At 41.2% G+C, this 9,538-nt stretch overlaps 1 pseudogene; it reads left to right on the forward strand.

The window, feature by feature from the left end:
* The first annotated feature begins 7,743 nt into the window (after positions 1-7,743).
* LOC147456922 (uncharacterized) lies at positions 7,744-8,312 on the forward strand (annotated as a pseudogene).
* Positions 8,313-9,538: the final 1,226 nt, after the last annotated feature.

Raw genomic sequence — 9,538 nt, forward strand, 5'->3', positions numbered from 1 at the left:
TCACATGGGATACAAACTTTGCCATCTCTCTTAGATTCTTGCAAGAAATACGTTTGATATCAACATGCAGACTTGGGCATTGGAATAGGTAGGAGAGGTAGATAAATTCCATGGGGTAGCTAATGTTTTCATAACCAAAAGTTGTAGAGTAGTTGCCAAGCTAGGTAGGGAGGGATAGAAAAAGAGAGCTCTACATCTTGCTCAATAGAGATAGAGAAAGGGAGCCTTGCAAGTTAATATGCACTTGTCATGTTAGAGAGAGAGAGAGAGAGAGAGAGAGAGAGAGAGAGAGAGAGAGAAAGAGACCCTAAACCTCCATCAATAACATCACCTCAATTCTTGAGGCCATCGTGAGCAGCTTTGTCTTTGCCTCAACACCACTATTAGCTTGCAAATCTGAACGTGTGTAATTGTCTTGTCAACGATTACTTTTCATCAAGCACTATTGGCGTCGCGTCGCGTATGAAGATGTCACCAACAATTAGCTTGTCTTTGTTGCAATGTTGAACACATAGCCACTGGCCTTGTTGAAGTTGGTTTAGCATGTTCGTAGTTGCAAACCAAGTTGTACTTTATTGTAATTCTCAAACCAAGCTCCAAGCTCGTGAGCGGCAAGGAGGTTGGAGTTGTAAACTCTGGTCCTGGGAAGGCTAACTCATAGATGTGGCATGTCTATGTTGAGAGAGAGAGTTGTGCCAGACATGGTAAACGCTACCTCTTTCATGTAACGATGCAAGAGCCTGCCTCACCTGTGTGTGTGTGTGTGTGTGTGTGTGTGTGTGTGTGTGTGTTTATATATATATATATATCTTTTTTGGCCTCTTTGTCTGAAGGGCCGCTCTTATAACCTGAGTTACAATTGCACACAGGGCAGGAGAAAATGGCAGGAGCAATTTTGTGTACCAAGGTTCTATCCATCTATACTGGACAACCCTTGGGCACGTGTATATGTAGTTTTCTATCAGCATGAGAAAAATATATGCATGACGACGATGACTTGAAGACATAAGTTGCGCCAGCTCGCCTAAAGTGGCAGTTGTATTGTAGTAGCTTTCATTGAGCTGCAGCTTGGTCGTGAGATGCGTGCAACCTTATACTCCACAGAGAGAGAGAGAGAGAGAGAGAGAGAGAGAGAGAGAGAGAGAGAACATGCAGGTGTACTGGGAACGAAGATTGAAATCTCAACTTTGCCAAAATTGGCAGAGTGGAGATTGGCGAGCAAGGTTCTACACTACCAACCTTGGCATCACGTGCGAAGGGAGTGCTTTTCAGCTGGGCAAGGGTAAACGCTGCCCCATGGGAATGCGCTCTAAGTGGTAGACAACAACAAATTTTTCTAGGGAAAATTACCAAAATACCCTTCTAATTTCAAAAATTCCCAAAATATCCTTGTATCTATTTTGGTTGGATTGTTTAAGATTTTCTAATCTTTATTCCTTTTTTAAAATTGAGATCTGTTTTTGAGTCCTTAGCATATAATTTATCACAAATTACCTCCCAAAAAAAGGCATTTATGTTTAAAAATAATGAAGCAATTCATCTCCAAAACCCACGTAACCAACTCAAATTCTAGTTTTAGCATATTGTCCGATAGACAATCAGTCTTCTTATAAACAACTGTAAAAAAAAATTATTTTTGGAAAAATTTACTCCCACAACCAAGGGTATTTTGGGAATGTTGGAAAATTTGAAGGACATATTAAGAATTTATGACAAATATTTGGGGTATTTTGGAAATTTTTGAAATTTAAGGGGTATTTTAACAATTTTTACAAACTAGAGGGGTATTTGGTAATTTGCCCATCTCTCTCTCTCTCTATATATATATATATATATTTATTTATTTATTATTATTATTATTATTTTATTTTATTTTTGAAATGCCAAACACACTCTATCTGTACGCTGCTAGACTCTCTATAGCCTAGTGGCGATTTCAAAAGCGTGAAAGGCTCAGGTCACACATGATCGAAAAGCTAAAACGTCACTCTCTCTTCTATTGTCCAATGCCCCCCCCTCTCTCTCTCTCTCTCTCTCTCTCTTCCTCTCTTCGCCACTGTTGTATGGTGTGTGCACTAAGCACAGGCGGAAGCTCTCACTATCCTCGCCGTACCTTTTCAGGTTTCCATTCCGCTCCCCTTCTTGCCGACACACTTTCTCAGGGCTGGAGACGGGATGGACTGGACACCCTTTCCAATTCCACCTTCTGATGAAGAGCCAGCTTCCCCTCCAACTTACTCCTTCCCCACCTGCAAAATGGTTGCTGCCCATGACTCCAATTAGAAGCACTTGGCTTCTCATTTGTTGGCACAATAGCGGCCCAATGATAGCTACTTAACCTGCATTTCGAATCCTGCTCATGCACGTCCTATGCTATTTGATTTGGTGCAGCACATCAAACTGGAGCTCCATCAGCACCACAAAAGCCAGTCTCTCTCTCTCTCTCGTCTCCTAGCTCCCGCCCCCCAGGATTGCGGTTCAAGAAAGTGTTGCTTGAGATCAAGCCAATGAGCAAAGAGTTCATTTAGAGTGTAGCTCTATTATAGTAATGAGAGTCATAGATTTGCCACAAACCTCTGTCTGCAAACCTGTGAGCAAAGTATCAAAGGGTACTGGGAAGTGTTGCGTCAAAATGATGGTGTAATTGCTAGGGGGAGGTGCATGCTTGAGCATGATGCTTTCTCTGTCCACTTCTAATGGAGGCAATCGCCACTTTGTTGAGGGAGTTTGACAACCTACTGATGTTTGCGGCATTGGCAGTATGATCCGAGGTTCTACGTCTGCGATAGCTAAAGCTGCAACTTTCACGACAGTGCTCAATACTATATTCAATCACTTTTATTGGGTAATGAGGCAGGGCTATGTTCTCTTTGTCTTGAGCAGTACCGTTGTAAGGCACCTGGATGGTGATGGTATATTTGGGTGGGTAGCTTTTCTACCATCGACATCGGATGATGCAGACCATCGCGGAGTACACGCCGCTAGACATATTGACATTGCAGGCATTGAGCATGCACATTCAGATGCGGCTATTGAGCATGCACCGTCCCACTGTGCATGTATTATGATCACATCTCTCTCTCTCTCTCTCTCTCTCTCTCTCTCTCTCTCTGAGCTGTAGAATGTTGTAGCCAGTTGCCAATTCAATATTATAGCTAGTTCAGAGATGATCTCGCCATGGTGAGGATGGCTGCTGCGTCCATGCACCCTGCACTTGCTCCTCTTTCCATGGCCCCTGCACTTACTTACTCCTCTCTCGTCTTGCCCAGTACATGGTGAGGCCACGGCCAAGGTGGCTTCTCCATCATTCGGATGGCCTTTGATTATGGAGCCCAACAGTGAGCCGCAGCAACATTAACGGGTCAGCGTGCAACAACAAAATATAAACGGGCAATGTCGTTATTAACGGGTCTTCAACCTATGTAAGATCCAGAAATTGGGAACTTGCAGAAGCATGAATATGCAGTAGAAGTACTCGAGATGGCCCGGCCTGTACTTGAGGTTTGGGGGAAGCCATGCAATGTAGCGAACAATGAACGACACCAAGAAGTTGCTCAGGTAGCTGATCCCTACCGAGATGCAGCTGCTCCGGAAGTGTGTCATTGCTCTCTGGTTCCTGCTCGTACTAAGTGCCCTACCTGTAGCAAAGCTTGGAGAATTTCGTGTGACTCAGTGTGAGTCGGCGCGTTACACAACCGATTGGAGAAAGTAACGCAAGCTTGATTTGTCAAGTAATGAGGTACCTGGCTGTAGGTAGTGGGTACTAAAACGTGCCACACCACATGAAGTGACCACTATATTAGGGAGAGCCTCAATGCCTGGGGTTGAATTCCATTCCACTTGGCACCTTGAAATTCTCTTTGCCTTGAAGATACTATATAGATAATAATAATTGCTTAGGTAGAGATATAGGTAGTGATATAGGATTGGTGCCTATCAAATCTTGCACACATTTTCTTTAAGGCCTTTTAAGGCTATTTTTAAATTCTTCAATGTTTTATAAGAAAAACAAGGTGAAGAGACACGAAGGCCTGCTAAGTTAAGGAAATAAGGAGATTTAAGGAAAGTAAATTTCAATAAGTGCTTATAATCACATTAAATTTTTATTGTGTTTTAATATAAAATTATATTATTCATTATATATATATAATGAGAAATGGTTTATATATTAGAAAAAGGTCTTCTTAAATAATGAGGTGAAAGATGCATATTGCACATTAACATTTGAAAACAAAATAAAAATAAATTAAAAATAAAAATAAAAATATACATTATATTATTCATTATACATACACAAGCTAAAGCCAGAAGAGTCGACGGCAAAATCCTCATACTCTTTCTTCCACCTCTCTCTTCATTCACAAGGGATGGAGGTAGCTCTATAAAATTTATTATGTATGATTTTGATGTCCAATGAGTTGTAGTGTAGTGGTAGTGTTGTTGAGTACATAGCTGTTGAATTCAATTCAATCACACCGATTCACGTTTTGTGCTGAAAAGTGGACAGTAGAATTGCTCTTATGAGGGAGGGAAGGCTTGCTTATTTTTTGTGGGTCCAAAGAAGTATAATTTCCTTTTGTGCCAATGAACAACCTCCATGGTGAAGGCACATTCCTTTTTGAATGTCTTTCATTGGCTCTGGTGAACCCAACCATAATCTCAAATGGTTAGAGAGGATAACAAGAATAATATATAGACTTGAGTTCATCTTCAAACTCCTTAAATCCCTGAGATGTCCAATGACTGAATAAGGAGTTGAACTCATTTAAGTGACCAGAAACTGTGCTACCTTCTTTCATGTTGAGCTTCATAAGTTTTTTCATGAGAAAAACTTTGTTGGATGCACTTTTGCTCTCCCATGCTGAACATAAGCTATCCCAAAGTTCCTTGGTTGTTGTTTTGCTTATGATAGTGAAGAACATTGACTCGGCTAGATGTAGACGTATCGTAGTCATTGCTCTTGTATCCAAAAGCTCCCACTGAGCTTGCGTATAGTCATCGTCTTCTGCACGCTCTTTCAACGATTCTGATAGGCCTTTGTTTGTCAAAACATCTTTCATTCTCTCTTTCCACATGGTGAAGTTGCTACCATCGAACTTGCAAATGAAATACTCCTCATTTTTTGAAGAAGAGGCCATCATTGACAAGAGGATTTAAGAGGTGTCAAACTATGGCAAGAAGCTGCAGAAATTTAGGCAGAGTAACCTTTGTATCGAGAGTAAAATCGCAACCGAAATAGGCTTAAAAGTGTCAACAATGAAAGTCACGACTCACGAGAAGGAAATTCGGCACAGTCTCCTTTGTATGAGGAGTCAAAACTAAACTCAAAATACACATAAATATGCCAACTGCACTAACTGGGCATCTAGTGCACAAAAACCATTGTTGTGTGACCGCCGACTTGGAGTCAAAAGCACAAAAATCGTCCAGATACATATCCTATGGCGAGGATACCGAAGATGAGAAACTCCAGCTACCTGTATCACCGAAGGTGTCTCAACATTTGAGCACACCCTAGCTCAAAGAAAATATCACGCTATTGACCCTCCCAAAGGCTGATGCAGATACAAAAATGGACTAGCCACAGTCTTAGAAAAGGCTCTTCCGGTCCGAGTCTCAAAAACAGCCGGAAAAAACTGCCAAAATAGCCAAAAATGGCTCCACATGTTTTACAGTGGGCAGTATCCACAACTCAACGTACATGAGTAAATTGCGCTCAAATAGGCGCCAAGAACTACTGTATACAATAAAAGTGATCCCTGCAGGGATATCTGCTCTCAAAAGAGCTCAGTACATTACGTGTGCTCACAGCAAAATGCATCTGTCAACGCATCTGTCCGCAGAGATTCTGCTATCGAAATGAATGTCAAATCGCCCGTGAAAGCGTTGTGTCTAGTAATTTGGAGATTTTGTGTGTGAATAGGCCAAAAAATCCTCTATAACCTGTAACCTGCGTGTCGGTGTCGCTATGTGCCGATTTTTGTTGTCGGACAGAAATATGCTAGTCGGATAGCTGCCAAAGTTGTCGTAGCCGAAAATCGTACTGTACAGCATGTTATTCTTGTTATTCTCTCATTTTTGAATGTCTTTCATTGGCTCTGGTGAACCCAACCATAATCTCTCTACCCAACTAAAAAAATGAATATATTAATGTTATCATTAAAAAAGATAGATATAATAAGCATAGAGAATAATAAAATCAATTTAATAATTCAAAAATTGAATCTTGGTGAAGCCTTTAAATTAAAAGGACTCTTTACAAGTAAGAGTATAAATAAAAAACTTTGAATCAATACTTCACATCGTATATGGATCAAACTCCTATGAAGACTGTTTAATCCTTTGTTCTTTATTCTTTTTTAGCATGCCAAAAAAATGAAATGAGCTTTTGGAAATAGCATTTGAAAACAAATGCTTTCTTTCTCTTCAATTTTTTAAAGGGATACATGTCTAGCAAACAAATTTGAAAGACCTTCACCCATATGGATACTAAGGCCTTTAGCATGCCAATTAGGAATACCTTTTAATTTATTGAAATACCTTTTACAATTTTTGTCTTTTCCATTGATGCAATTTGGAAGCTCATGGTGCATCAATGGAAAATACAAAAATTGTAAAAGGTATTTCAATAAATTAAAAGGTATCCCTTTTAGTAAATTTAATATTCAAATTGCTTATAAATAACAAATTTGAGTTAAACATGATTCTATCTCATAATTTTGTTGTTTAATAATAAGCAGTTTGAATATTAAATTTATTAAAAGGTATTCCTTATTAGGAATACCTTTTAATTTTTAAATGAACATAAAAAACGATGTGCTAGTCTGTAGCACGTAGCAACGGGCAACTACGAAGCTCGTAAACTTGCAAGAGTATTAGCTCTAAAGGAAGGATTCAACATTGAGAGAGAGAGAGAGAGAGAGAGAGAGAGAGAGAGGATACTTTGAAGAGAAGAAAACACTAAAGGGAAAATAAATGAGGAGAAACACCTCTTTATATGGACAGAAAAGGTCTTTTGACTTTCCACCTTTATATGTCTTTTGACTTTCCACTTTCCCCTATCTTTTCATTTCCTAAACTCACCCTTCACTTATGCACTTACAATGTCTAAAATAATTTTATTTTTTCTGAGATTGGGGAGACCTAGTAGCACTACTTTGTAATAAAAATAGCACTTGCATAAAAAAAGCTTTGCCGATAGCAGCAACGCGAGGAGTGTAGAGACGACAGCAAGCCGACTCTCTCTCTCTCTCTCTCTCTCTCTCTCTCTCTCTCTTTGTGTGTGTGTGTGTGTGTGTGTGTGTGTGTAGAGCTTGCGTCTAAACCTAAACTTTACACTACCCTTCCTATCTCTCCCTAGGCGAGGGCAGCCCTGTGGGGGGGCGTTAACCCTCAGCCCCGCCTTGTCCAAGCCAAAGCCCTGCCACTTGGTCCTCGGTAGAGCCTGCGTTTCTGTAGATCGATAGAGCTTGTGTTTTCTGCTCCCAGTGGTTTTGTTTTCCTGCTCGTGTTGCAAGCCAAAGCCCCGCCACCTAGTCCTCGGCAAAGCCTGCGTTTTTTGCAGATCGGCAGAGCTTGCCCCGCCACCTAGTCCTCGTCTGCACACCCCTGTGGCCGTCGTGCTCTACACATCCCCTGCTCGTCGCCAGTGGCTTTGCAAAAAAACCTCTTTTGGAACACGTTTACCTCAAAGTCATTTCACCTAAGCGTTTGTTCACATTGTAGCTTGATTCACCTTCAAGCATGAATACCCCAAAGATCACCGCAAGGATCCCGACCGAGCTTTGCGACGACTGTCGTAGCGGCTCCTAGCAAGCTCACTCAGATTGGACAGCTTCAAGCAGCCCTTGATCAAGCCATGGAGGAGAATCGCGACCTCAAAGCTCGCCTTAGCAATCTTGAGGCACGCTTTGACTCCATGGTTCATCTCGCCACTGGCAAAGTAAAAGAAGTCGAAGCAAAGGTAACTCAAGCCCAATCGGCCACCTTTGCCAAAGTACAGACTTGCGTTATAACAGAGTTCCACGAACAAAGACTCCAAGAAGAAAACGCCCTCAAGGTTCGCATTGGTGGGCTCCTTTCGCCATGGTGCACCACAGAGGACACTCTCGAAGAAGCGACCAACAAGCTCAATGACATCCTTCAACCAATTAACATCAAACCTGAAACGGTTTCTTGGATCAACGACACACATAGGCAAGTGCCGCATGAGCATTACCTTCTCACTTTCAAGGACAAAGAGGATAAGATGCAATTGCTACGACAATCTCGACTCCTCAAAGGGACAAAGATTTGGATCAATGAGGAGCTGACAACAAATCAACTAAAGCTAAAAACGAGTGAGCTCAAGAAGATGCACGAAGTTCGCAAGCAAGGTATATGGGGCAGTATATTAAGGTGGTAAAACCATCATCCAAGAGTTTCGAGCCCCCAAAAAGGCTCTACCCAACCCTCCTTAGTTCTTGTTTCCTTTTTCCTTTTTCCTTTTTCCTTTTTCCTTTTTTACCATGACAATTGGACCTTCAGTCCATAACTGATATGTATTTGATGGCTCACTTAGACGCAACGAGTCGATGTAATGTTTTTTTGATGGTCCCATAGGTCATATCTGACCTCTGTGGACAATAAATCTATCTCTCTCTCTCTCTCTCTAACAGAAGGTAGTGCCACTGTCTGTGTGGTAGTGATGCCCTTGTAAAACTTGTAAGACAACACATATTACAAGTTTTTGAGTTCAAAACATCTTGCTCATTGTTCCTACCAAACGACGTTTAATTAGCTCTTCTATCTCTAGAATTTACTTACAACGTGAAAAGAGTTTTTGGGTCATCTTTTTTCTTTCTGCCATAAGCTATTTTTTGCCATCAACGCGGGGCAAGGAAGTAGGGAGAACTCTATACACATCCATGTATTTACAATTGTACATTGTTGTATGTTGCACTCATAGGGGCCATACCGTGGGAGCAATGTCCCCATGGGGAAGTGGGTGGCATACATTGAGTGTGGCTCGTGAGTTTCAAACCCTCTACCTTGGGGTTACATCATGAAGGCTCAACCAACTTCGCGAGATGCATTTTGGGTGACTCATAAGCTGTTAAGCATGAACCTCCTCTTTGGACTATAGCCCAAAAAGGCTCCACTTTATGAATAGCAAAGTTTGCTATAAGCATGTTACAAAAGTATATTTAAGACAACCCATGTTTGTTTCATTACCATTAAAGTCGTTTTCTATTGAGCAAAATGGTAGGTATGCAGGCAATATCCCACTTATCCCTTATGCTTTTTTGGATTCTAAACTTATCTCATAAAATTTTAATAATGGTAGTTAAGGAAATCCTCATGGACCGTAAGGGTATTAGGCCAAGTGGCTGCCTAAATCCAATGGCCGGCCACCCATCTATTATTGGTTATAATGAGGAATAAGGAGTGAGAGGGACTCTCCCTCTCATAGCTCCACCAAACAAAGTGTCTGATCCACATCCCCTTCCCTTCTCTCCTTCCCTTCCCTTGCACACACGGATCATCGGATCCATCAAGT

The sequence above is a fragment of the Adiantum capillus-veneris genome, chromosome 5 (assembly GCF_014529385.1).
Source record: "Adiantum capillus-veneris isolate H3 chromosome 5, ASM1452938v2, whole genome shotgun sequence".
In the NCBI taxonomy this organism is placed as follows: Eukaryota; Viridiplantae; Streptophyta; class Polypodiopsida; order Polypodiales; family Pteridaceae; genus Adiantum; species Adiantum capillus-veneris.